This window comes from Mustela nigripes, chromosome 4 (assembly GCF_022355385.1).
Source record: "Mustela nigripes isolate SB6536 chromosome 4, MUSNIG.SB6536, whole genome shotgun sequence".
In the NCBI taxonomy this organism is placed as follows: domain Eukaryota; kingdom Metazoa; phylum Chordata; class Mammalia; order Carnivora; family Mustelidae; genus Mustela; species Mustela nigripes.
In genome coordinates this window covers 162389854-162412288 of record NC_081560.1, presented here as the reverse complement: position 1 = coordinate 162412288, position 22435 = coordinate 162389854, and the positions used below count along the sequence as shown (strand labels likewise).

The 22435-nt window shown below is 37.7% G+C and overlaps 1 protein-coding gene across 4 annotated transcripts in view; it reads right to left on the bottom strand.

Annotated features, from left to right (window-relative positions):
• The window catches only part of R3HCC1L (R3H domain and coiled-coil containing 1 like), a 92991-nt gene that overhangs the window by 51805 nt on the left and 18751 nt on the right, over window positions 1–22435 (bottom strand). The gene's annotated exons all lie outside the window — the stretch shown is intronic.

The window sequence follows — 22435 nt, the reverse complement described above, 5'->3', positions numbered from 1 at the left end:
AGACATTTCACATCATGACATAGTAGATTCACACACATAGATGAGACTGAAACAAATTCCATAAAACACCCTTACTATTTGCACTGGTCTTATTTTCTAGTCTATTTTATTTTACTTTAATTTAAAAAACTGTAGTCTTATCATAATTTAAAATCAGTTTATTCACTAAGTTGTTTTACTTGACTGACTTTGAAAAATACTAAAAAGCACATTCATGTCAGAAATTTTCACAGCAGGCATAGAAAACATTCTCTGTTTAAAATTATTTGAAATTTTTGTTGTAGAACAAAATAAAGGGCAAAGTAAAACATGAGTAAGACACCAGAAGGTTCTACCACCTTACCAGGAGTCTTTAGCAAAATAATAATATTAGGAATATATCTATACCCACACTTTTAAGGTCCTCTACCCACGGTTGAATACACTTCTGCAGATAAAGAAAACAAGAAATGTCCTTCCTCTGCAAAAGAGCTTCACTTTAAAATATACTTGACCTAAATATAACACAGAGGCACTTGTGTGTGATATAATAACATAAAAAATTATACTTGGACAGCAGAGAAATGGCTTCATATTTAAAAACTATAAAATCTGCTAATGAACCACAACTGATTCTGCTGTAGTTTTCTTAATGCATCCTTCCGTAAATGCACTTGCACTAGTTAATACAATGACATATTTTATACTCGAAGACACAAAATAATTCCTACATCCATGTGAAGGCTTATTCTTATTTCTATCCAAACCAGGTTTACAAAATATATTTTATATTTTAAATTAACAGAATAAAGACAATAATTTGTGATAGTTTTAATATCTATAATTGAAGAGATGACTCTAAGGCCTTCTTTTAACATACCCTGGACTGAAAAAGTAAGTTTTAGACACTCATTTAGAGGACCTTGTATAGATTTTACTGAAAGGTATGGAAGAAACAGATTCATTAATGGGAAGTATTATCCAAACTGCTAAACTGGCCATGTATAAAGTAACACATCAGGGCCTTATTCACAGTGAAAGTCTGCTCTCAGCCCACATACAACACAACCATATTATGACCTTCGGATTACTATTTTTTTTAGTAGAATACCTGCTTTTCATTGTTTCTGCCTCTTCACCACCTGTCATGTCTTGACACTCCAAGCATTTTCATTTCTCTCAATCTAGTGAGTGCTGCAAATTCCATTGTTCAAAGTATATATAAAATAAAAATAAAAAGCTTTTTTTTAAAGGCTTTATTTATATTTACTTGAGAGAGAGAGAGAGCATGAGAGGGGAGAAGGTCAGAGGGAGAAGCAGACTCCTGTCAGAGCTGGGAGCCCAATGCAGAACTCGACCCCAGGACTCCAGGATCATGACTTGAGCCAAAGGCAATGGCTTAACCCACTGAGCCACCCAGGCACCCCAAGAACAAAAGCCTCCTAAGTAAGGATCAGAGATGCCTCTTATTTGAGCAAATTGTATGAACTTTAATATCTGAACCTTATGATACCTATTTTGGCCCCCTTTCACATTATTTGCTTATTTGATGATATTCAAATAGTATCACCCTCATTCAAGCCTTCCCAAAACTCTACAAAGTGGTATTATTACTGGTTCAATTTTATAGATGAGAAAACTGAGCAAGGATGTTAAATAATACGTCAAAGGCCAAAGAATTAGAATGTGGCTGATTCTAATCTAAATAATCTGACCCCAGTGTGTGTGCTCCTAACTCTACTTTTGGAGATATGCTTTGCTGCCTTATGACAATACGAACAACCCAGTGTGTTTAGTACCATCAGCTTTAGTATCTCTGACAATCCTTTGAGGGGGAAAAAATAGTTAGGAGTAACTGTATCAATGAGCTGATGCTTAGAAGATCAGAAGCCCTAACTACCACCTTTCACTTCTTCAAAAGCTGCTCCAAAAAACATAATTGGGCTATGAAAGAAAGAAAAGTCAGAGGTATACCAGTGGGTCAACAAAGCTGTTCAGGAAGTTTTCAGAGGTCTAGCCTTGTCTAAGATTACACCATGCCTGCTCTACAGTGAATCCAAATCCAAGATTCTCCATTACCATTTGAAGATCTACTTGCCAAGGATGATTTAGGACTGCCCCTTTTGAGATGCAGCCCCAGATGATCTCTCTGAATGCCTGTTGTATGCTGCAGATGTCAATAAATATTCCCTGAGTAAATGTGGGGTAGGTATTTTCTGTTCCCTGCTGCCATACCAAACTACTAGCTCACCTGACTCTCAATTCTACCCTAGCTCCTTGAAAGCAAGACATGCCTTATCACTATTATACACTCAGTGCCCAGCACCACTCCTGGCAATGGATGTCATTCAATAAATGATTGGTAAATAAATGAGTATAAATACAAATGTTCCTAACACAAACCAGTATTAATCCAGATGTCTCTCCTTGAGACTCAATAAGTCAAAGTATTCTCAATGAAAGTTAAGAATTCTTTATTCATTTATTCATTGTACTATTTTTTTATACAATTCATTACCTAGTTTCCCACAAGTGGACCTTTCTTAACTTGTGTATGTAACACATGGTACATATCTCTTTACAGAAAGAGACCTTATGTATAAACTAACAGTGAGAGCAATATTAAACCAGAGCCAGGCTAAAGCCCTATCCCCCATATCTGGTTCATTCCAGAATACCATAATGTACTACCACCATCAAAGAAATGATGCTCTATATTTTTAAAGTATTACCCATTTTTACAGATAGTTAACATACACAGACATATTCCAATTACAAGATGCTGAAAAGTACTAAGACTATAAATGTTTCCCAGATTATAAAAACCTTATAGTATGTTGAATTTAAAGAACTGTATATGGCAACATAATTTAAATTTGTACTGCATTTAAAAAGATGATGAATTAAGCACTATGCTAAGTGTTCATATATAATAATTCATTTAACCATCATAAACAAGTCCTTAAGATATGTACAACTACTACCATTTTAAAGGTAACACAACTAAGAATCAACGTCAAACAACTAGCTAGTAAGCACTGGAGCCAGAACTGAAATCCAGATTTAACTGATAGTTAAGTTCATAACTGCTCAAAACTCCACACCCTACAGGATACCCTCAACAAAACAATTCTTGCATTTTCTGAATCACACTAACAGTGTGATAACATACCATATTTGTTTTTTATTTCATCATTCTGAGAAGTAAAATTAAGGAAAATTGTTTACCTTCATGAGATCTACACATACTTTCCTAACTCAATCCCCTGAAATCTTGACTCATATGAGGCCATTTATCACTAACTTCCCCTTTTTTTGAAAATTAAGACTGTGCTCCTCCAAAACTCTGAAAACACTGTTAGCATCCACCACTGCATTCTGTATAAAACTTGCCACAGCTATTGGTGGCAGTGGTCACTACTTCGGTGACACTTGGTGGAGTCTTAGAAGACTTGTACTCTCTAATACTTTTCTGAAGGTATCACTACCACACAAAATGTTGAGTAAAAACATCTGGGAAAAACAAGGAAATTAAGTGATTAAATATAGTAAATTTCTCTCTACATGCAACAGCTCTTTCAGAAGATCGATTGTATGCTATTTTTGCTCCAAAAAAGCAAGGAAGCCAGTTTGCAGATTTTATTTGTTTATATGCCAACAGGCTAAACATCAACACTGAAGGAATTAAACGGTCTTATATTTTTTTCAGTACTCAAACCCAATCAGTGAAAAGAGCTAACTTTATTCACCATGGCTTACATATTATTTATATTTTCCTTGTCTCCTTTTCTGACTTACTTCCACCCAAAACCTCAGTGAATTTTGAATCATGGGCCATGAATGGTGGTATAATTAAGGTAAACCACTGGGGCACCTGGGTGGCTCAGATTTTAAGCGTCTGCCTTTGGCTCAGGTCTTGATACTGGTGTCCTGGGATCGAGTCCTGTGTTGGGTTCCCTGCTCGGCAGGGAGCCTGCTTCTCCCTCTCCCACTCCCCAAGCTTGTGTTCCCTCTCTCACTGTCTCTCCCTCTCTCTGTCACATAAACAAACAAATAAATAAGTAAACCAAATATATTTTCTTTCTGCTTCCTTTCTTAGGGAACAAAGGAAATTTGGAAGTTCTGCAGAAACACCCTCAAATAAGCAGGACTTCTGGACACTGCTGATGATGTAGAAAGCTAGAATACCATTCCCACCCATAATACATTCAAAATAAATGGTGGAAAATGTGCACAATCACAAATTTTCTTGAACTCATCAGAGAAGCAAGGTCACAGGTCAAGCAACTAACCCCAGATCTAAAGAAAAGAAGAAAGGTTTCCTCAAAGACTTTTACTCAATATACTTCAAGTCTTCTTCTTCTCTCTCTCTTTCCATACTCAATCATTTGACAAGTTCCACTGATCTTATCCTGAGTATCTCTTCAAGCTGTGTAGTTTTCCCCATAACTACTCCAAGTTAAACCCATTCATACAAATGCCTAAATTACCTTAAAAATCCATCTAACTGGCCTCTCTGTGTTGCTTACTTTCTATTCTTCACCTTGCATCAATTATGACCCTTTTAAATCCATTACCTGCTCAGGCATCCCCCTCCCTAAAATCTTTCAATGACTTCCCATCATTCTTATGATAAACTCAACTTTTTTAAACATGGCTTACAAGACTCTTTTTAACCTGGCTCCAATTTCTCTTAGCTTTTGTCACTCCTGTCTTCATATGCCATACAGCCACATCAAACTTCTTTCAGATTCTTCAACTCTCCATGTTATTGGTTTTCTGTTTTTTTGTTTTTGTTTTTTTTCTTCTTAGGCTCTACACAATTTCTTTCCTCTACCTAGTCTACTCCCCAGCAGCCTCCTAACCAACTTCAACTAATTTCTACTTAACCTTTAGGACTCTATCATTATTCTTTAAGAGCTTTACCTAATCATTTTAGATTAGGTGAGGTGTCTTTGCCATATACCTCTGTTATAGCTCCTGTATTTGATAATAATTACTTCTTTAATTCTCTGGTCCTCACCATTGTACTGTATGTTCATTAAAGAAGGAATTATGTCTTCCTGCCCATCACTGTATCCCCCACACTTAATACAGTGCCTGGACATATAAGACAGAATCAAAATAAATTTTTTTTGTAGAATAAATGAATTAAGAACAAAAACAACAATTTGAGAGTAGAAACTGAAAAGGACAGATTTAAATGGTATTCTGATCAACAAAAATGCCATATCAAAATCCCATCCTCAAATAAGTAGGACTTCCAGACACTGTTTATGATATAGAAAGCTGGAGAATGTCATTTCCACCTTTAACACAAATAAAATAAAATGTGGAAAATGTGTACAATCATAAATTTTCCGGAACTCATCAAAGAAGCAAGGACAAGCAACCCACCCAAAAGCTAAGGAAAGAAGACAGGGTCCTCAAAGGAGAGACAGAACATAAACACTTTCTTAATTACAGTGAACACAAGATGCCATAAAAGCCAGTATGAAGAACTCAGTTAAAATGTTTTAAAAGTTGCTAAAGGCCAAATATGGACTACCAGGAGAAGACAGAATGCTTGGCAAACACAGGAACAAGAGGAGTTCTCACCATTCACAAAATCTTTTACACAGACCTCAAAAAGGAGGCTCAAATCACTAAGGACTAGGCAAGAGACAAGAGAAGTCTAAGTCTAGCCTTGTAGTGCAGACTTGGGAGAAATAAGTTACCAGTCCATGTGGGAAAAGTACCAAGCCCCAGCTGGATCTTTCTTGCCTACCTCCCCTAGAGGGAAAAAAAAAACCCTTAAGTAGCCTGGGAAAGGTAGCAAATCCTGTTTCCCTCAGGCAGCAGGTAAAGGTCCACGCAGCTAAGGAAAGTAAACAAACAAAAACACTAACACCTCTACCCCTAAAAAAGGGGCAAGACTGCTGAAAAAGAACCACCCCTCTGAGACTCGTGGAAAGCATCTACCTAAAACTGAAACTGAACCATATCAACAAAAAAATGCCATGCCTTCCTCCTCTCCCCCCAACAACAGGCTAATAAAACATTACAGCAATTGACTACTGTGAGAGGAACAAAAGCACAGAGACTTATCTGAGATACAAGTTCAAAGGGAAGATCTAAAGCCAAGGGGAGAGCAGACATTAAGAAAAACTCTTTGGCAAAACAAACCCCACCCTAAACACAAGGTAATACAAGGAAAAGTTGAAGCCTATGGTCAAACCAAAACTCAGCTCAAAATCCTGACCAGACAGGGCTGGCTCAAACCCCTCTCCCCTCAACACACATGCAAACATCTTCAGCAAAAGATAAAGCACACTCATTTCCAGGCATAAATACTATTTACTACTCTATACAAAATACACAGATTTTTAACCAAAGGAAAAAAAAAAGAGCAAAACACAAAAATCAAAAATGAAACAAATTTAACTTGCACTGTTAAGAGACAAAGCAACCAAGAGAATCGGATTCAGATATGACCCTGATGTTGAAACTACCATACATGGAATTTAAGGTAATTATGATTATGTTAAAAGTTATAAAGGCAAATGTGGACAACATGTACAAGATGGGCAATTTAAGCAAAGAGGCAGAAACTAGAAGAATCAACCAAATGGAAATGCTAGAAAAACACACTAACATAAATAAAAACCTTCAGTGGCCTTATCAGTAGACTCAACACAGCCATGGAAAGAATAAGTAAAGATGGATCAGCAGAAATTACTCAAACTGAAACAAACAAACAAAAAAGGAGAGCCTGAAAACAAAACAAAGCAGAAGACAGCACTCAAGTACTATGGGAAAATATCAAATAGTCCTAACATATGTGTATTTGAAATCCCAGGAAATAAAAAAGAACTGTGACAAGCAATGTTTAAAAAGATAATAGCCAAGAATTTTCTAAAATTAATAAAGTATGCCTAGCCACAGATCCAAAAAGCTCAGAGAACACCAAGCACTGAACACCATACATCAAACAAACAACAGAAACCAACACCTAGACACATCATATTTAAACTGCAGGAAAGAAGAATTAAAGATGAAGAAAATGCTTAAAAGCAGCCACAGTGAAAAAGACCTATTATATACAGAGGAACAGGATAAGAACTTTAGAAACTATGAAAGCCAGACATCATTAAAATGCTGACAGAAAAAAAACTGTCAATCTAGAATTCTACACCCAGCAAGAATACCTTCAAAACTGAAGAAAAACTTTCTCAGTCAAACAAAATATAATTCACCATAGCAAAAGACCAAATAAGATAAAATATGTAATCATCTCAACAGGTGCACGAAAAGTAGGACAAAATTCAATACTTGTCCATAACAAAAACTTTCAACAAGCTTGTTGATAAAGCTTATTATCTTCAAGCTTGATAAAGGATATCTACTAAAAACAAAACACAAAAATGAAACCAAACTGTGAAAAAAACATACAGCTTGCATCACACCTGACAGTGAAAAATCAATTGCTTTCCTCCTAAAATCAAAAACAAGGTGTTAAAGAACCTGGACAGGGTCCTGATGGAAGAATCAGGCAGCACTCAAGAGACTTTGGAGGTTAGGAGGTTTATTTAACACTGGCAGGCTCTGAGGAGAGTGATCTCCAAAGGTCTGAGCCCCAAGCACAAGCCAGGAGAATAATTTATACCCTTCTACTTCCTCATACTTGGAACTTTAGGCACAGGAAACAGGATAGGGAAGAAGAACTTGGAAGGGCTCTGAGACAGGGACTGGAATTCCCTTGCTGGTTTGGTCGGCCATCTTAAGAGTACAGCTTTTCCCTTACAAAGATAAGGATGAACATTCACACTACTTCTACTTGACAGTGAAATGAAGGTTATAGCCAATGCAATAAGGCAAGGGGAGAAAAAAAAAATAAAAGAACTCCAGGTTGGAAAGAAACGAAACTGTCTTTGCAGAATTACCTTCTACATTATAAAATCCCACAGAACTTAAAACAAAGCTAGCAGAACTAGTGAGTGAGTTTAGTAAGGTAACAGGATACAAGTAGCAGTTCTATGTGCTATCAATGAACAAATAAAAATAGAAAATGTAAAAAAAAATGTAAAGAGTATCACAACATCACTCAAAAACATGAAATACTTGGGTATAAATCTAACAAAGTATATGTAGAAACTATGCTAAAAACTGTAAGACACTGATAAAAGAAATCAAAGAATGTCTAAATATAGGTCATGAATGGGAAGATTCAATATCACAATGTCAATTCTCCCCAAACTGTCTCTGTGTTTCAATCAGAATACCAGAAGGAATTTTACAGAAATTAACAAGCTCATTCTGAAACAAATGTAGAGGAAAAGAAACTAGAAAAGCCAAAACCATTTTGAAAAAGGAGAACAAAGTTAAGACAACTCACTCTACGTTACACTACTTACCTGATTACTGTATAGTAATCAAACCATGTGGTATTGGAGAAAGGATAGACAGATCAACAGAATGGGGGGAAAGAGTCTAGAAACAGACCCACACATATATGATCAGTTGACTTTCAACAAAGGTACAAAGCAAATTCAATGATAAAAGGATAGTCTTTCCAATAAATGGTGCTGAAACAATTAAAATTCATATTGATAACAAGAAGATAATTTCTATCCATACCTCATACCATATACAAAAACTAACTCGAAATGAATCAGAGACCAAAATATAAAACCTAAAACTATACCGTTACTAGAAGAAAATATTGAAGGAAATCTTTTTTTACTTTGGGTTAAGCGAAGATTTATTAGATGCAACACCAAATGCAGATCCATAAAATTTTAAAAAATGTTTAAATCAATAAAACTGGACTTCAGGGGCACCTGGGTGGCTCAGTGGGTTAAGCCCCTGCCTTCGGCTCAGGGCATGATCCCAGGGTCCTGGAATCAAGCCTCACATTGGGCTCTCTGCTCAGCGGGAAGCCTGCTTCCCCCTCTCTCTCTGCCTGCTGTTCTGCCTACTTGTGATCTCTCTGTGTCAAATAAATAAAACTTTTAAAAAAAATTTTTTAAAATAAGATAAAATAAACTAGACTTCAGCAAAATTAAGAACTTCTGTTTCTCAAAGACACTGTTAAGAAAATGAAAAGACAAATCACAGAATTGGAAAAAATATTTGCAAAATGCGTAACTGATAAAGAACTTTATCCAGAATACATAATGGCCTCTCAAAAGTCAATATCCAAAAACAAACAACAATTTGAACAATACTTTACCAAAAAAGATATAAATATGGCAAATAAGGGCACCTGGGTGGCTCAGTGGGTTAAACCTCTGCCTTTGACTCAGGTCATGATCCCAGAGTCCTGGGATTGAGTCCCACATCGGGCGCTCTGCTCAGCAAGGGGCCTGCTTCCCCCTCCCACTCTGCCTACTTCTCTGCCTACTTGTGATCTCTGTCCAACAGATATATAAAATCTTAAAAAAAAAAAAAAAGATAGCAAATAAACATAACACAAAATGCTCAACATCATCTACCACTAGGGAAATACAATTCCATTAATTCCATTAATACAAGGCCATTATGTATTCTGGATAAAGTTCTTTATCAGTTACGCATTTTGCAAATATTTTTTCCAATTCTGTGATTTGTCTTTTCATTTTCTTAACAGTGTCTTTGAGAAACAGAAGTTCTTAATTTTGCTGAAGTCTAGTTTATTTTATCTTATTTTAAAATTAAAAGAAATTAAAAGAAATTCTGGAAAAAGCAAAACTTAAGGGACAGAAAATGTTATCAGTAGTGGCCAGAAACTCAAGTTCAGGTGAGGGGCTGATTACAAAGAGGCAGAGAATGGGGCGCCTGGCTGGCTCAGTGGGTTAAGCCTCTGCCTTCCGCTCAGGTCATGGGCTCAGGTCATGGGACTGAGCCCCACATGGGGCTCTCTGCTCAGCAGGGAGCCTGCTTCCCTTCCTCTCTCTCTCTCTGCCTGCTTCTCTGTGATCTCTATCTGTCAAATAAATAAATAAAATCTTTAAAAAAAAAAAAAAAAGAGAGACAGGAAGAATTTTTTTGGATTGAGGGACTTGTCCTGTATCTTAGTTGTGTGGGAGTTACAGGACTGCAAGTTTTTGTCAAAACTGACACAATATAGGGACGCCTGGGTGGCTCAGTTGGTTAAGCAGCTGCCTTCGGCTCAGGTCATGATCCCAGCGTCCTGGGATCGAGTCCCATATCGGGCTCCTTGCTCCACAGGGAGCCTGCTTCTCCGTCTGACTCTGCCTTCCACTCTGTCTGCCTGTGCTCGCTCTCGCTCACTCTCTCTGACAAATAAATAAAATCTTTAAAAAAAAAAAAAAAAACCTGACACAATATACTCTAAGAAAAATAAATTTTCCTGTATGTAAATTATATTATCAATTTTTTAATGAAAAAAATCACATCCTTTAGAAATTCCTATCAAAATATAGGTGACAGCACTGACTTCTTAATTTCTAATTCTTGGCTTTAAGAAGCCAGAGAGTAATTAGTGCAACCTTAATTGAAGTTACATTAGTAAGACTGAAGATCAATTTGTTTCTTAAAACTTGAGGCTATAGTCTTTCCTAATTTAATTCTTTAGTCATTACTTAAAACTTCCCCTGACTTACTCAACTGAACATGAATAAAGATTGTAAAACTTAGTCTGTAATCTATTCTATATATAACCAAATCACATAATCTTTGCATTGCACTCAGAGAGGTATATCAAACTGTATTTTTAATCCAGATAGTTTTGTTCTGAACAAACCTTAGAAAAGAGGACACTGAGAATATTCTAAGATACTCTGGTAATTCCAAATAACATTTGGCATATCGATATATAATACTTTTATCTAAAATATACCTTCTTTTCATAATCCTGTGCTCAAAACCTTAGTGACTCATCAGGGTCTACAACATACTAATTAATCTTACCCAGGACTCAAGATTCTCCAAAATTTGGTTAACTCTACTGTTCCAACCATATTTCTATTACTCTCTGACACAAATCCTCCATTCTGCATCCTCTCATAATCCATTCACTCCAACTTCTGAAATGCTCTTCTTGAATTGTCTGTTTAAATGCTCCTCCTAGTCACTACTTCTTCAAAAGACTTCTCTCAAATCCAACTTTTTCCTTTAACTGTTTGAAAACATGTTGATTTCACCCTTCTGTGAATTCCTGTGCATTCGTATCTACGGTATTCATGTCATTATATACAAACTTATATTCTTCTTTAAATGTTTTACTGATGAATATTACCTCATATTCTCTAACATAGTTTCTTGAGAGTAAATACTATTCCTCACATGCTTCTTCTATCTTCAGGAACATAACAAATACTCAATATCCCAACAAAAAAATTAATGTGAAGGTTAATATAAAAGTAAATTTAGAGGTGGCTGGGTGGCTCAGTCAGTTAAGCATCCAACTCTTAATGTAAGCTCAGGTCTTGATCTCAGGGTTTAAAAGGTTTAAAAGGTTCAAGCCCTGCACTGGGGCTTCACACTAGGTGTGGAACCTACTTAAAAAAAAAATTTTTTTTTTTAATCACTTTAAATTTTAAAGTAATTTTAAATTAATTTAAAATACTTAACTTGGGCACCTGGGTGGCTCAGTGGGTTAAAGCTTCTGCCTCGGCTCAGGTCATGATCCCAGGGTCCTGGACAGAGACCCTCTCTCTGTCTGCCTCTCTGCCTACTTGTGATCTCTGTCAAATAAATAAATAAAATCTTTTAAAAAAATAAAATAAAATAAAAATAAAATACTTAACTTCCTGGAAAAGCTGATTTTAAAGCTTGAGGAACTGAAGCCAAGGGCACAAGCTTTCCTTCCCAAGGTCTGTGCTGTAATACTTTCATCTTCAGAGTTCCAGGGTTGAACAGAGTGCCTAACATATGGAAAGTACTTAATATTCAAATATTTTACTAAATTTCATTTTCTAAGACCAAAGTAGGAACAGAAACCCTGGAGTTCTATCCCAATCCTCCAAAGATTATATTAGTACCTTGAAATGTTCTCTAATTTCTCATATGTGTTCACAGATTCTCCCTGAATAGACATTAAAAAAAAACATCACAAAAACAAAAACTATACCTTCTCCTCCTTTTAAAGTTCACAAAGCAACTACCATAGTGCTGAGCACAGGCAGAGCATGTAGGCAATATTTCTATCAGATTTCTTAAAAGCAACATAAAGGCAGCTCATATATACTTTTCTGCTCCATGTAAAAACATACTAGTTACTCTTCCTACTGGGAAGATTTATTTTTCATCATCTTTGGCAAAAATTCTAGAATGCTATCTGCCAGGTCCATTGCCCCAATAAATATGCATCCACAAGCAATTATAGAGATAGATAGTTTATGAGGAGGGGGCACTCTCTGGTCAGGTCCCAATGCTGGCCTGTGGTTAGGGGGAAGGGAAAGTTGGGGGAGGGGTGTGGCCCCCATGATTAATCACTGCCCACTCTGCTTAGGGGTATTTATCACAGCCCGCTGTCAGGTAAATCACTGGAAAAACACCTCTTCAGTAATTAATGTGAAGTGACGGATGGACAGCCCCTGGGCCCATTAATCAGGAACATCAGCAGCCTACTGAGATTATGAATGTCAGGATGCATAAACTGCCGGTGGATCAATAGGCCCAGGAATTCATCCAAGGCTCTCATTTCCGAGGCATCTCCGGTACATTAGGCTCCCCTGACCCCTCCCCCAACCTGAAATGAAAAGCAAGGCTTCAGAACAAAGAGCAGGGGCTGAGGTCTTTAGTGACCACTGCAAGAACACAGTCAAGCTGGCCATGATAGGAAACGGAACAGGACAGGCAACATGAGCACAGAGCTGTACCTACAGTCCTTGCCTTACAATGACTTGATTTAATAATTTTACAACTTTACAACAGTGGGAACACATATGTATCAAGTAGAAACCATACTCTGAATTTCCACCTCTCCCTGGGCTAGCGGAATGCGGTACAATACTTCCTAGTGATGCTGGCCAATGGCAGCGAGCCACAGCTCCCCATCAGCCACAGCATCGCAAGGACAGACAACAGATACACTTAAAATCACCCTGCACCCAAGCAACCATGCTGTTTTTCCCTTTCAGTACAGTACTCAATATATTACATGAGATACTAACACTTTATTATAAAACGGGCTGTGTGTTAGATGATTCTACCTAACTACAGGCTAATGTAAAGGACAGCATTTAGGTTAGGCCATGCTAAGCTATTATGTTCAGTAAGTTAGGTATATTAAACATACTTTCAACTTATATTTTCAACTTACAATGGGTTTATCAGGACGTAACCCCATCATTAGTCAAGAAAGATCTGTACTGACCAAGAGGCTCTTAGACAGCTCAGCGCCCTGGAAAAGCAGGGAAGCAGGAAGACGACAGTTAACACTCAAGCAGAGCCTGATTATTCATTTTAGGAGTAATCCAGCTTCTTGCTTCTAGTCTTTTACCCATTTTTCTATACATATTTTCTTTTCTTTCCTTCATACTGACACCACTAATATAAAGTAGAGAGAAATATGAGAAATAAAATTCAATTTCTGCTACCTAACAATCTAGGTATAAATTTCAAATTAACAGGAAAAAGAATTTGTATAAAATAAAATCACTGAATTATCCTTGAATTTAATTTAGCCTTATCGCTCAATACTACAAAACTGGGAGTTGCCGAAAGTACCCAGTGTTTTCAATTGAGAAAAAGGTGGTCATCCTGCTTCATTAGCATTTACAAAGCATTCTGCCAACATAAGACATAGGTTAAAGGCTACACTGTGGTGGGATTCCAGCAATATGAAATCAGGTCTTAATTCTTTTTTCTTCTCCAAGCCAAACTCACTCTCCATCAAAAAGATCTGTTCAACTTGTAATGTTGCCTGGTCACCCCAAGTTTATCAAACTGTATGGGAAGTAGGGTTGTGCTCTGGTCTCATACTGAACACACTCGAGGCTTGTGCTGACGGGAATGAGACTGCACTTGCTGCCACATCCCGCCAAACCCCAGTGCTGTGCTTTGTGGTCAGACTCAGGCCAGGGCTGCAATTGTTGGTCAGAAAGTGTCTCAGAGTTACGGCTGCCTGTTCCGCTAAATCTCATTTCATCCTACTGATGGATGGATGGACAGATGGCTGCTTGGTGAAAGCAGCATTATCAGGCAGCTTCTATGGAGCCTCTGAATGATGGATAGCCCTCTTTCTACTTTCTCCAAACCACCATCGATCCAAGCCATATTTCAGCGGTCAGGAGCCCAGTAATATTAAGACACACAATCAGGTTAAGTTACTTGCAGTGTAAACCTCTAGAACAGAAATTCTAACACCTCTGCTTTGCTGTCATGAACTAGGCTGAAAATGTTACAGTTTCATTCTTTCTAAGCTGCTATCCCAATAAATTCCAACAGCTCAAAGCCCAAAGGGAACAGCTGGGCTCCATTCCTAGGAGCACTCAGAAAGCTAGCTTGCCTGCCAAATCTTTTACTAGCCAATTCTGTGAAATGAATTCTGCAGTATTAGTGCACAGATCTGTGAATATGTGTACCCACTGGAGTGTAAAGCCATCAGGACCATACAAACCATGTAGTGTTTGTCAGTGATAAATTCACTAGCCTCAAATGTGTGGAGCTTTGGGTATACCAAGCAGACCCTGCCTACCAACACCCAAGGATGATGCTTAATTAAAGCCAGGACAGGTTAAAATTTTGTCTTTTGCTCATAATCCTGAAATTCTACTCTCTTGTGTACATATCACATTGTAAGTACTAATCCTTGCCTGTTTTCATAAACACACTTCTGCATCCATTCCCTCTGTCACCTTCTAGACACTCATCTCAGCTTGTCTACCTGGACTCCATATCCTCTCTGTTCCTTCCACGTTATCTAGTGCTCTCAGATGGCAACTCAGACTCATATAACTGGACCCTGTATCAAAGTTATTTTCACCTATGTAGCTGGAAGAAATGGGACTCTGACTCTGACTCCAGCTTTTTGATACAGATTCTCTTTGTGATACAGATGTCCTCTTTTTTCAAGGTCTCTTATCCCCAAATGACTTTCCCTATGAACGCTTCATTATCAGCTATTTCCCAAGTTAGCTTGGCCTGGCTCCTACCACAGCGTGGCCCCTCTTGAAAGACTTGTTGCATCCTGAGCCTATGGTCTAGAGAATTTGTTTGTGGGGTTAGAAAAATGTCTCAGTGGAGTGTTTTTCTTCCTGCTCTTATGTAGTTTACTTTAATGTTAATGCCTTAACAACACTTAAAGTCTTGTTTCTTGCCCAAAAAAGAAAGAAATTACGTACTATTTTTGTAAGATACTACTTAATTATAATGTTGTATCAAGAATATCACTGCCCTTGGGGCGCCTGGGTGGCTCAGTGGGTTAAGCCGCTGCCTTCGGCTCAGGTCATGATCTCAGGGACTCGATCTCTTGGGATCGAGTCCTGCATCAGGCTCTCTGCTCAGCAGGGAGCCTGCTTCCTCCTCTCTCTCTCTCTCTCTCTCTGCCTATTTGTGATCTCTCTCTGTCAAATAAATAATAAAATCTTTTAAAAAAAAAAAGAATATCACTGCCCTTCACATAAATATTAAAGAATTTTTAAAGAACCTCAATTACATTACTGAAAGGGATTGCATAGGTCAGAATTCAACATCTTGATTTTCCAAATAAGAAAACTGAGGATCTGAGATTGTGATGCCCATGGTTAAACAGATATTAAGTGACAAAGAAAGGTTGGTACCTAGGTTTTAATTATAAGTACTGTGCTCATTCTATTATATTTCTCAGATCTATCATTTTCATTCTGGGGATTTACAAAGACAGTGGAAGTAATTAGAATTCGGTATCACTTTTGTGTGTGCCTGTGTATCTGGGGGTAAGAAGGCGACCACAAATAACTGAATTTGGTCACCCATACTATTGTGTCTCCCACCAAAGTTGCCCACAGGTCATCTGAGAGCCACTCACTATCCTGGAGAACAAAATTTGATGAATCCCTGGCAACTAGAAACCTCTACTCTTCTCCCTTCCTCCATATTTGTCACAGTCCTACCTAGAAGGCTAACAATAACAAAAGCAGAAATATATTTAATCCAAGTAGAATGAGAAGAGTGAGAAGCTCCATAACTTATTTAAACAAAATGGATATAAGAGCAACGTGACCTCCTCATTTCCAAGGATGCTACCTTCTTGTCAAAACATAGCACAAGGTGACTGACTGGACTTCACCCTCTGGTGGCCAAAATGTGTCACTGCTGCATTTCCCAACTGCCAAACTCCCTCTGTATCTATCTAAAAAGCTTAAAGCTAAAAAAGATCTTTGAAAACCAAGTGGTATCACCTCCTCATTTTAAAGATGAGGAAAGTGGTTGAGGAATTCACCCAGGACTTACAGCTATGTGAGTAGGAACGGAGATGAGAACCCAGGTCTCATATCAACAAGAACTAGTAGTCTTATCCTCATCATATTGCCTTACCCAGTTTTTTCACCCCGTATGTGTTCCGGAAATACTAGCTGAACAAAGTTTAATCAGGAAGCTAATCATGATGCAAAAATAATCACATAATGCAGAACAAAACCAAATATATTATCCACACTAGTGCTCAACTCCATTAGTATAAAAGATCAGGAAGACTTTTCCATCCCATTCCCACAAAAAAAGTGCTTCATACATGGGACAAGAACTCTACTATGACTATTCTTAACACCAGACAAAACACTTCCTCATAAGAATTTTTTTAAAAGGCACTTCTTCAGAAAAAGCAGCTTGTATATGTGAGTAATAAGAAATGACAATACTTTGAGCTCTTATTTCTATAAACTCCTTAAGTTCAAGAAAGGCTGTTTTATTTCCATTAACCAAATACATTTTAAAATAATTTCTTATATTCATTTGCAAGGCTATCTTAAGCCAACATAACAATCCTTTCCTTTCATGAAAAAAGTCTTTTTACAGAGCTTCTATCTAGTTAAGATCTAGTAAGCAATGTCTAAGAGAACAATGACATTATTTTTCAAAATCTGCTGCTGTGAACCATATCTAATTATGTTTTCTGTTTCATTAAGGTTTAGGTCCTATAAGAAAAACTGAAGAAGTGGTAAAGTAGTACCAAGAGTAGTAGCAGAGGAAGAAAAAGAGGAAAAAATAACCCCAACTACCATTTAATGAGTATTTACCATGTGACAGGGACTACGCTAAATGTTTATATATATATACACATATACATATATATGTATATATAATTAATTATATATAATTTGTATTATATGTACATATATGTGTGTATATGTATATATGTAATTACCTTACATATATACATGTGTGTATATGTATATATGTATATATGTGAATGTGTGTATATGTATATATGTAATTATCTTACATATATACATATACACACACACATTCACATATATACATATATATATATATGTAAGATCTCATTTGATTCCAACTATAATACTACGGGATGGTTATTACTACCCCAGTTTTACAAATGAGAAACCTGAAGCTTAAGTAATTCAAGATCACACAGTTTTGAGCACCAGTTAGAATTTCAAAGTTCCTGCATTTAACTGTTAAAATACACTGCTTGATATTCAGCAGGATGGTCTCTTACAATAATGTATTAATTCATAAATATTCACAAATCTGCTTCTGTATAAATACAAAAGCAAGCAAACAGAGTTCAAAGACCACTGCAGTAAAACACGAAAACCAAAGAGGATAAGAATGAAAGAACTTTAATGCTTTCATGGCATGCCTATTTCCAATAACCTTCCAGCCTTAAAAGTGCTGACAATAATAATTCACTATTGTCTCTGAAACTTCCTCATTCACCTTGCCTCACCCTCAAAGCCATATGGTGAAGAATCTCACCAGGTGTCAGGAGAGAACTCCCTCTCTTCTATTCCCCTTAGAAGAATCTCTATACTTCTTCCTACCAACTCCCCCAACCATTTGAAAACATTAGCCTTCTTTCCATACTTCCTTTCACCAGAGGCACATGTGAGCACGGGAACAGCAACCAATGAAAGTGCTAACACAAATCATAGACTGGAGGAAGCTTCAGGGCAGAATGTAGAGTGCACTTTCAAATCAGTCTAAAAACAGAAGAAACTTGTACATCAAATACCTACTGAAGATGGTATTTTCAGATGTAATCTTCAACAGGATATAACAGCTACAGTATATTAGTATTAGTCTGTCTTAGAGATTTATAGCCTTTGCCTCTCTGCATGCAGTTGCACAAGAATACATTTCGCATAACTGGAAGAAATATTTCATGAAAAATCTGATTATCAAGACAATGAAACTGTATATATGATTCCAATAGGATCGCAGGGGCACCAAAATACATAAACACACTATGGTATGAAAAGGTTTTCCTCACAACGAAACACAATTCATGTCCTCAAGTTATTTTACACTCCAGTGGCGAGAGTCGCCATGCATCGGCACCAACTGATTTCATGCTTTATAGGCTGGGAAACAGTCCAAAGCTTAGTCTCTTTCACACTCCACTGACATGGTAACCCCATCGTTCACCAACTTAACTGTTGGAAGTTTAATGTTAGTGCATTAGCGCACCTATTAATGACCACTTCAAAATGTAGTCAGACCAAAACCTTACTATAACTGAACAGTAGCAATGTAACATGTAAGAGAAAATGGTGGAGAGAAAGCTCCGCTTCCTACTCCACATATGTATCAAGGGAAAAGAGAAAGGAAAAACTCCCTCCTAAACTTCTTTCCCTCAGCAGACATCTGGAGGTTGGTCTGTATTTCTAGACTTCTTAGAAATCAGTTCCTCTCCTGGGTCTATCCTGGGTCTTACTCCAATATCCTACAGGTGACAAGCGAGAGAGTTGAAATGGACAAGACTTTAGGACTGTACCTCAAACTTGACATGCATTAAACTTGATCTTTCTCTCCTTTTAGGGAGAGACTAAAGCTATTAAGACTAAAGCTAATAAGCCACCCAGTAAATTTTCAAAGTAGAAGCCACTAGGCTTAATCTGTGCTGTTATATATATTACCTCATTTGCTCCTGACTACATACGAAGATGTAGCTATGATTATTACCTCAATTTTACAGATGAGAAATCTGAAACTTAAGTTACTTAAAATCACATAGCTTCAAAGTGTTGGTTAGGACTCCAAAGTCCCTGCACTTAACTACTATGGTAGACTAGAATATATGCCTTCTAAAATTGGAGTAGGGGTGCCTGGGTGGCTAAGTCAGCTAAATGCCCAGTTTTGGCTCAAGTCATGATCTCAGGGTCCTGGGATTGAGCCTCATGTCAGGCTCCCCTGCTCAAAAGGGAGTCTGTTTGTCTCCCTCTGTCCCTCCTCCTGCTCATGGGCACTCATCCTCTAAAATAAATAAATAAATTGGGGTGAAACAACAGATTGCAGAGAAGAGCTTTAAAAACAAAACAAGGGGCCCCTGGGTGGCTCAGTGGGTTAGAGCCTCTGCCTTCAGCTCAGGTCATGATCCCAGGGTCCTGGGATCAAGCCCCGCATCGGGCTCTCTGCTCAGCAGGGAGCCTACTCCCCCCCCCCTCTCTCTTCCTGCCTCTCTGCCTACTTGTGATCTCTGTCAAATAAATAAGTAAAATCTTAATAAAAAAAAGTGCAATAGCAATAGCAGAGTAAGTGCAAAGGTGGTGGAATCCCTGTGTTAGAGATACAGTCACAACTTGGCCCCTCTCTCTTCCCTCCTTGTGGCTATACTAGCAAGCGTGAAGGCCAAATGTGGCTGGTAAGAATCTGAAAAACCAAAAGAAGTTTCACTTCAAAGCAGGCAAAGAAAACATTAGAAAATTAACAAATGAGAGCTTTTCTTATATGCAGATTGAAGGTTTACTAATTAGAGATTCAAGAAAAACAAATATGTAATTACCTTAGAATATAGTAACTTCAGAGCAATGCTCCTTTAAAAATCAGGAAGCCTGTAACAAACACTGCAGAAGGCTTTCCAAGAAGTAGTGTACTGAACAAACATGACTCAGGTACTTAAACTGCATTTTAATCTATTATTCTTATGATAAAAAAGAAAGATAAATGTTAAAGATTGGAAAAGCTAACAACAGGTAATAGCATTTTCTCGGAGTCAAACAAGTATTTATTAAGTGCAGATACTGCACTGTACCGGGACAATGGAGATTGTAAAGTAAGACTACAATAATGTAACATGGTCTGAACCACATGAATAATGTAACCCCCCTTTAAGTTGTCCCCACCTAATTGGGAAGGTAAAAAATTTTTTTCAAAAAATGTTAAGGTAATATATGATAGCCAAATAGAGACAAAAGCAGTAAATGATAAAAACCCTGAAAGAGAAGTATCACTACTTGCCTGTAATGGTTGAAGATGTCATAAAGTAGGTGAAATTGGAGGTAGGCCTTTACAAGCTGGTTTACAGAAAGAGAATCGGAGGGAGATATTCCAAGAAGGAATAGCCTAACTAATATGAAGAGGCAGTAAGTCAAAGAATGTTACTGTGGAGACAGTTAAAGAAACTAGTCTACCTAGAGCCAAAGGCTGAACCATATTGAACCATAACTTGACCCACATTGAATTCTATTCCACAATCTAGAAATACTCAGAAACATATGCCTTGTTCCAATGAAGACTGTTCTAGCTGGCCAAGTGTTTCTAAAACACCACCACTTGACGGTATGTGTATATAAAATCTAATATAGAGTTTTATAGCCTTTGCCTCTCTGCATGCAGTTGCATAAGAACTAATATATGTGTATATAAAATCTAATATAAATAAATAACAGGATATACATTTGTCTCAGATAAAGGCCCAGTCATTCTGGATCTAGATATGAAAACTGACCTTACTACCATTACAATAATTCCTAAAAAAATAAGTACTATCCATATCACCTGGACTTTTATAATCTCATTTCCTGGCATGAAGTGGTATTTCTAGCGTCTTCAAATTTTTAAAATCTATCCAATCCATACTCTCATCAAAAGAACACAGCCTTACAGTTTTGATGACAGAATGAAAACAATGACACCCTGAAAGGAAACATGAAATACCCGATTTTCTTCTCCACCAAAGGCCCCCACACTCTGGCTGTTGTTCACTTCACAGACATTTTAGCAGAGCTAACAACAGCTTCCATTCAAACTGCCCACAGAACCTGCGTTGCTCTGCTCTTCTCTCATTTGTTCCCCTCCCCACAACTTATACACAACCACCTCACACTGCTGGCCGACTTCCCCAACCGCTGCCCAACAATTCACAGGCCGTCACAGATTGTTAGCACTGCGTTCAGGGACTTGGGAAGTACTCTTGTGGGACAACGCAGTGTGTTAGTACAGCATTTTCCCGGACACAATGTCACTCTTTATAGCCAGTTGCAAATTAGTTTCTTCTTAAAAAAAATAATACTCCTAATAAGACAGGTACAAGGAGATTTTAAATAACCAAGATTAAAACTCACTTTGGTATGCCTTCAGATCGGGGCCGTTTCAGACTCATGCACAATGAAATCCCATGCCTTTACTCACACAAGCCACACACAAGCCATACATACACAAGAACATCAGAAGTCAGCTTTCTGATGCTAACAAAAGCAAAGAGACCACCAAAAAAGATATGAATGGAAAATCTTTCCTTTTTTTCTGTAGTTGTGGCTCCTCATCCTCAGATTTTATTTGAGAATACTTTAAGCTCAGCTGTCAACGTCAATATTTACTTTTCATTATATATTGCTGTGTAAAACCATTTAATAGAAAATTCAGTAAGTCACCACTACCCCTTCATTAGTTTCCAATTTTTTGCCACATGCTTCAGCAGCACCCAAGTATGATAATCTTGTGACATCTGCTATGACTGACCCTCTCAATACCACTAAAGCTTTCACCCTACATATCAGCTTTCCGGTAAACACTGGTGACACATAAGAATCAGAAGCTGGAGGGGCACCTGGGTGGCTCAGTGGGTTAAAGCCTCTGCCTTCAGCTCAGGTCATGATCCCACGGTCCCGGGATCAAGCCCCACATCAGGTTCTCTGCTTAGTGCTTCCCCCTCTCTCTCTGCCTGTCTGCCTGCCTACTTGAGATCTCTGTCAAATAAATAAACAAAATCTTTTTTTTAAAGGTTTTATTTATTTATTTATTCGTCAGAGAGAGAGAGAGAGAGAGAGAGAGAGAGAACACAAGCAGGCAGAGCAGCAGGTAGAAGCAGAGAGAGAAGCAGGCTCCCTGCTGAGCAAGGAGCCGGATGTGGGACTCAATCCCAGGACCCTAGGATCATGACTCGTCCGAAGGCAGCAGCTCAACCTACTGAGCCACCCAGGCGTCCCTAAATAAATAAAATCTTTTTTTTTTTAAGATTTTTTTTTTTAATTTATTTATTGACAGAGAGAAATCACAAGTAGATGGAGAAGCAGGCAGAGAGAGAGAGAGAGAGGGAAGCAGGCTCCCTGCTGAGCAGAAAGCCCGATGGGGGACTCGATCCCAG